Source organism: Arachis stenosperma, chromosome 5 (genome assembly GCF_014773155.1).
Source record: "Arachis stenosperma cultivar V10309 chromosome 5, arast.V10309.gnm1.PFL2, whole genome shotgun sequence".
Lineage (NCBI taxonomy): Eukaryota > Viridiplantae > Streptophyta > Magnoliopsida > Fabales > Fabaceae > Arachis > Arachis stenosperma.
This window is the reverse complement of record NC_080381.1, coordinates 75,329,814-75,336,397: the sequence shown is the minus strand read 5'-3', so window position 1 is coordinate 75,336,397 and position 6,584 is coordinate 75,329,814. Positions and strand designations below refer to the sequence as shown.

General features: G+C 34.9%; 1 non-coding gene across 1 annotated transcript; it reads left to right on the top strand.

The window, feature by feature from the left end:
- The first annotated feature begins 410 nt into the window (after positions 1-410).
- Positions 411-514, top strand: LOC130983438 (small nucleolar RNA R71). The gene has a single exon (XR_009087429.1). It is a non-coding gene; the product is annotated as a small nucleolar RNA R71 (small nucleolar RNA).
- The last annotated feature ends 6,070 nt before the right edge of the window (positions 515-6,584 follow it).

Genomic DNA, 6,584 nt, shown 5'->3' with positions numbered 1-6,584 from the left:
GATTTTTTCCTAAAAACTAATAGAATTATATTAAAAACTAATAAAACATGCTAAAATCTATATGAAATTACCCCCAAAAAGCGTATAAAATATCAGCTCATCAATTTTGCCATCCATTCAGACTTTGAGAGATCATGTTGACTTGCTGAGTCAACACTTTGTTCTGAGCCAATATGGCATTCAGAGCATCAATTTCAAGAACTCCCTTCCTTTGAGGCGTACCATTATTCACGGAATTCCTCTCAGAAGTGTACATGAATTGGTTATTTGCAACCATGTCAATAAGTTCTTGAGCTTCTGCAGGCATTTTCTTTAGGTGAATGGATCCACCTGCAGAATGGTCCAATGACATCTTGGAAAACTCAGATAGACCATAATAGGATATATCTAATATGGTCCATTCTGAAAACATGTCAGAAGGACACTTTTTAGTCACCTGCTTATATCTTTCCCAAGCTTCATAGAGGGATTCACCATCTTTTTGTTTGAAGGTCTAAACATCCACTCTAAGCTTGCTCAGCTTTTGAGGAGGAAAGAATTTATCCAAGAAGGTCGTGACCAGCTTATCTCAGGAGTCCAGGCTATCTTTAGGTTGTGAGTCCAACCATGTTCTAGCTCTGTCTCTTACAGCAAAAGGGAAAAGCATGATCCTGTAGACTTCAAGATCTACTCCATTTGTCTTAACAATCTCACAAATCTGCAAGAACTCAGTTAAAAACTGATAAGGATCTTCAGATGGAAGTCCATGAAACTTGCAGTTCTGTTGCATCAAAGCAACTAATTGAGGTTTCAGCTCAAAATTGTTTGCTCTAATGGCAAGAATTGAGATGCTTCTTCCATCAAACTTGGACGTTGGTTTAGTGAATTCACCAAGCATCCTCCTTGCATTATTGTTGTTGGGTTCAGCTGCCATCTCCTTCTCTTGTTCAAAAATTTTAGAAAGGTTACTTCTGGATTGTTGTATTTTAGCTTCTCTTTATTTCCTCTTTAGAGTCCTTTCAGGTTCTGGATCAGCTTCAACAAAGATGCCTTTTTTCTTATTCCTGCTCATATGAAAGAGAAGAGAAAAAGAAAAAAGAAGAGGAATCCTCTATGTCACAGTAAAGAGGATCCTTATTATTAGTAGAAGGAGAAAGGAATAAAAGTGAAGAAGAACCCAAACACAAGGGTGAGGATAGAAGCAGTGATTGGAGATGAAGAGAGGTGAAGAGAAGTGTTAGTGAATGAATAAATAAATAGAATAATATGAGAGAAGGAGAAATTTTCGAAAATAAATTTTAAAAAAGAGTTAAATGATTTTCGAAAAATTAAAGATGAGATAGAATTAAAATTAAATTTTTAAAATAATTAGTTAATTAATTAAAAAGAATTTTGAAAAAGAGGTGTGATATTTTCGAAAATTAGAGAGGGAGAAGTAGTTAGGTGGTTTTGAAAAAGATAAGAAACGAACAAAAAGTCAAATAGTTAGTTGAAAAAAAAGATACTAAAATCAAATTTGAAAAGATAAGAAGATAAGAAGTTAAATAAGATATTTTAAAATCAAATTTTTGAAAAAGATAAAATTTTGAACCTTTCTTAACAAGAAAGTAACAAAGTTCAAATTTTTGAATCAATCACATTAATTGTTAGCATAATTTACGAAAATAAAGATAAAATTAAGAAAAAGATTTTTGAAAAATATTTTTAAATTTTTGAAAATCATAAGATAAAAATGAAAAAGATTTGATTTTTGAAAAAGTTTTGAAAAGATAGGATTTTTAAAATTGAAAATTTGACTTGACTTGTAAGAAACAACTAATTTTAAAATTTTTTGACTAAGTCAACTCAAATTTTCGAAAATTATGAGAAAATTAAGGAAAATATATTTTTTTTATTTTTGAATTTTTAATGATGAGTGAGAAAAACAACAAAAATGACTCACAACATGAAAATTATGAATCAAAACTCATGATGCATGCAAGAACACTATGAATGTCAAGATGAACACCAAGAACACTTTGAAGATCATGATGAACATTAAGAACATATTTTTGAAAAATTTTTGATGCAAAGAAAACATGCAAGACACCAAACTTAGAAATCTTTAATGCTTGGACAATATGAATGCAAGAATGCACATGAGAAACAAGAAAAGACACAAAACAAGAAAACATCAAGATCAAACAAGAAGACTTACCAAGAACAACTTGAAGATCATGAAGAACACTATGAATGCATGAATTTTTGAAAAATGCAAGAAAAATTTTAAAAGCATGCAATTGACACCAAACTTAAGAATTGACTCAAGACTTAGACAAGAAACAAAAATTTTTTTTTGTTTTTATGATTTTCTAATTTTTTTGCATTTTCTTTTATTTTTTTTTCGAAAATGTTCTTTGGAAAATCGAAAATAATAATAATAAAAAAATTTTTTGAAAGAATTTTGAAAAGAAAATAAAAAGAAAATTACCTAATCTGAGCAACAAGATGAACCGTTAGTTGTCCAAACTCGAACAATCCCCGGGAACGGCGCCAAAAACTTGGTGGACGGAATTGTGATCATCAACAATGGCTCCAATAATTTGGTAGCTCTCACACGTGAATTACACTTAGTCACAACTCCGCACAACTAACCAGCCAGTGCACATGGTCGTCCAAGTAATACCTAACGTGAGTAAGGGTCGATCCCACGGAGATTGTTGGTATGAAGCAATCTATGGTCATCTTGTAAATCTCAGTCAGACTGATTCAAATATGATTGGATTAGATATTTAAAAGATAAATAAAATAATCAGGGAATAAAGATAAAGTTACTCATGTAATCCAATGGTGGGAATTTCAGATAGGTACATGGAGGTGCTGTGTTCCTTCCGAATCTCTACTTTCTTATTACATTCATCCAATCCTTCTTACTCATTTCAATGGCAAGCTGTATGTAGGGCATCACCGTTGTCAATGTCTACATCCCATCCTCTCAGTAAAAATGGTCCAAATGCTCTGTCATAGCACGGCTAATCATCTGTCGGTTCTCAATCAGGTTGGAATAAAATCCAGTGATTCTTTTGCGTTTGTCACTAACGCCCAGCCTTCAGGAGTTTGAAGCTTGTCACAGTCATTCAATCCTGGAATCCTACTCGGAATACCACAGACAAGGTTAGACCTTCCAGATTCCCATGAATGCCGCCATCAATTCTAGCTTATACCACGAAGATTCTGATTAAGGAATCCAAGAGATATGCGCCCGGTCTAAGGTAGAACGGAAGTGGTTGTTAGTCACGCGCGTTCATAGGTGAGAATGATGATGAGTGTCATGGATCATCACATTCATCAAGTTGAAGTGCAACGAATATCTTAGAACAGGAATAAATCGAATTGCATAGAAAATAATAGTAATTGCATTGAAGCTTGAGGTACAGCAGAGCTCCACACCCATAATCTATGGTGTATAGAAACTCTACCGTTGAAAATACATAAGTGAAAGGTCCAGGCATGGCCGAATGGCCAGCCCCCATGATCTGAGAACTAAACATCCCAAGATGTCTAATACAATAGTAAACTATCCTATTTATACTAGACTAGCTACTAGGGTTTACAAGAGTAAGTAATTGATGCATAAATCCACTTTCAGGGCCTACTTGGTGTATGTTTAGGCTGAGCTTGATCTATCCATGAGTTGAGGCTTCTTTTGGAGTTGAACGCCAAGTTGTAACGTGTTTTGGGCGTTCAACTCCGGTTTGTGACGTGTTTCTGGCGTTTGACTCCAGATAGCAGCATGGAACTGGCGTTGAGCGCCAGTTTACATCATCTAATCACGAATAAAGATGGACTATTATATATTTCTGGAAAGCTCTGGATGTCTACTTTCCAAAGCCATTTAGAGCGCGACATTTGAAGTTTTGTAGCTCCAGAAAATCCATTTCGAGTGCAGGGAGGTCAGATTCCAACAGCATCAGCAGTCCTTTGTCAGCCTCCTATCAGAGTTTTGCTCAGGTCCCTCAATTTCAGCCAGAAAATACCTGAAATCACAGAAAAACACACAAACTCATAGTAAAGTCCAGAAATGTGAATTTAGCATAAAAACTAATGAAAACATCCCTAAAAGTAACTAGATCATACTAAAAACTAACTAAAAATAATGCCAAAAAGCATATAAATTATCCGCTCATCAGTGGGTGAATAACTGAAGATTGGTGCTTTAGAAGTTATAGTAAACTCTTGTTATAAGTATAGTTACTAAACCAAGCAATCAACCTTTCTTACTAACGTTTTGGTTGTCACAAATAACAAACCCTTTTAAAATTGATAACCGAGTATTCAAACCTCGGGTCGTATTCTCAAGGAATTGCAGGGAGGTATGTTCTTATTATTGGTTATGGGTTTTTGTAAATTGGGGTTTTGAAAGTGAGGAACAAGTAAATTCAATGACAAATAAAATAAATAATTAACTATAAAATAAACTTTTGGCAAGATATGAAAATTCGGAAGTCCTATCCTAGTTACTCCTATGAGAATGGAAGTTAATCCCACTTAGTTAACCTTTGTGTAAGCAAGGGAAAGTCAAGTGAACCAATTGGTTAGATTTCCCAAGTCCTAGCCAACTCCTAATGAAAGACTAGAGTTAGTGAAATTCCAATTAATCAGCCGACATAACAATCAATCCTGAATAGTTGATAACTCAAGAGCTTCCAGTTAATCAATTAAAGCCAATAATATAAAAAGCTAAATAAGAATCATAAATATCTGGAATATCTCAAATAACATTCATTCAAAGCAGTCAAATCTAACATGGAAAATATTCATAAGCCAATTGGGCAACATAAATCAAACATAAATAAAAGCATTAAAGTATCTCAAAGTAGAAGAGAAATATAAAGTAAAAGAAATATTGAACCTGATGAAGAGTTGAAATAAATCCTAATTTCTAAAAATCCTAATTTCTAAATCCTAAGAGAGAGGAGAGAGCCTCTCTCTCTAAAAACTACATTTAAAACCTAAAATTGTGAATTATGAAAGCATGATTATGAATGGATGCATTCCCCCACTTTATAGCCTCTAATTTGTGTTCTCCGGGTCAAAAACTGGGTCAAAAATAGCCCAGAAATTGCTGATTGTGAAATCTGGTCCGTACAGGTCGCGGCAAAGTGACGCGGAGGCATCATCCACGCGTCTGCGTGGAATGAGATTCGCAGATGCGACGCGCCCGCGTGGAGCGGGCGTTCGCGTCGCCTATCTGTACGGCCACTATGGCAAATTATATATCAAATCGAAGCCCCGGACGTTAGCTTTCTAACGCAAGTGGAACCGCATCATTTGGACCTCTGTAGCTCAAGTTATGATCGTTTTAGTGCGAGAGGGTCAGGTTGACAGCTTTGCAGTTCCTTCAACTTCTTCTGTCTGAAGGTTTGGACTTCCACTCTAAGCTTACTCAATTTTTGAGGTGGAAAGAACTTTGCCAAGAAGGCATTGACTAGCTTTTCCCATGAGTTCAGGCTTTCTTTAGGTTGTGAGTCCAACCATATTCTAGCTCTGTCTCTTACAGCAAAAGGGAATAACATAAGTCTGTAGACCTCAGGGTCAACTCCATTAGTCTTGACAGTTTCACAGATTTGCAAGAATTTAGCTAAAAACTGATGAGGATCTTCCAATGGAAGTCCATGGAAGTTGCAATTCTGTTGCATTAGAGAAACTAATTGAGGCTTAAGCTCAAAGTTGTTTGCTCCAATGGCAGGGATAGAGATGCTTCTCCCATAGAAGTCGGGAGTAGGTGCAGTAAAGTCACCCAGCGCCTTCCTTGCATTGTTGGTATTGTTGTTGTTTTCGGCTGCCATGGGTTCTTCTTCTTTGAAGATTTCTGTTAGGTCCTCTACAGAGAGTTGTGCCTTAGCTTCTCTTAGCTTCCGCTTCAAGGTCCTTTTAGGTTCAGGATCAGCCTCAACAAGAATGCTTTTGTCTTTGCTCATGCTCATATGAAAGAGAAGAGAACAAGAAAATGTGGAATCCTCTATGTCACAGTATAGAGATTCCTTGAGGTGTCAGAGGAACAGAAAAATAAAAGGAAGAGGTAGAAGAATTCGAACTTAGTGAGATAGAGTTTGAATTGTGCATTGAGGAGGAGTGGTACTCCATAAATAGAAGGATGTGAGAAGAGGGGAAGAGATTTTTCGAAAATTAATTAAAAAGATTTTAAAATCATTTTGAAAAAGATTTTGAAGAAGATATGATTGAAAACTTTTTTTTGAAAAAGATGTGATTTAAAAGTTATGGTTTTAAAAAGATGTGATTGAGAAGATATGATTTGAAAAACAATTTAAAAAGATTTGATTTTAAAAATTGATGACTTGGCTAACAAGAAAAGATATGATTCAAGCATTAAACCTTTCTCAACAGAAAAGGCAACATACTTGAAATGTTGAATCAAATCATTAATTGATAGCAGGTATCTTTGAAAAAGGAAAGAAATTGATTTTGAAAAATATTTGATTGAAAAGATATGATTTGAAAAAGATTTGATTTTGAAAAACTTTGAAAACTTGAAAAAAAATTTGCATTAAAAACAAAATCTTCCCTCTTGTGCCATCCTGGCGTTAAACGCCCAGAATGGTATC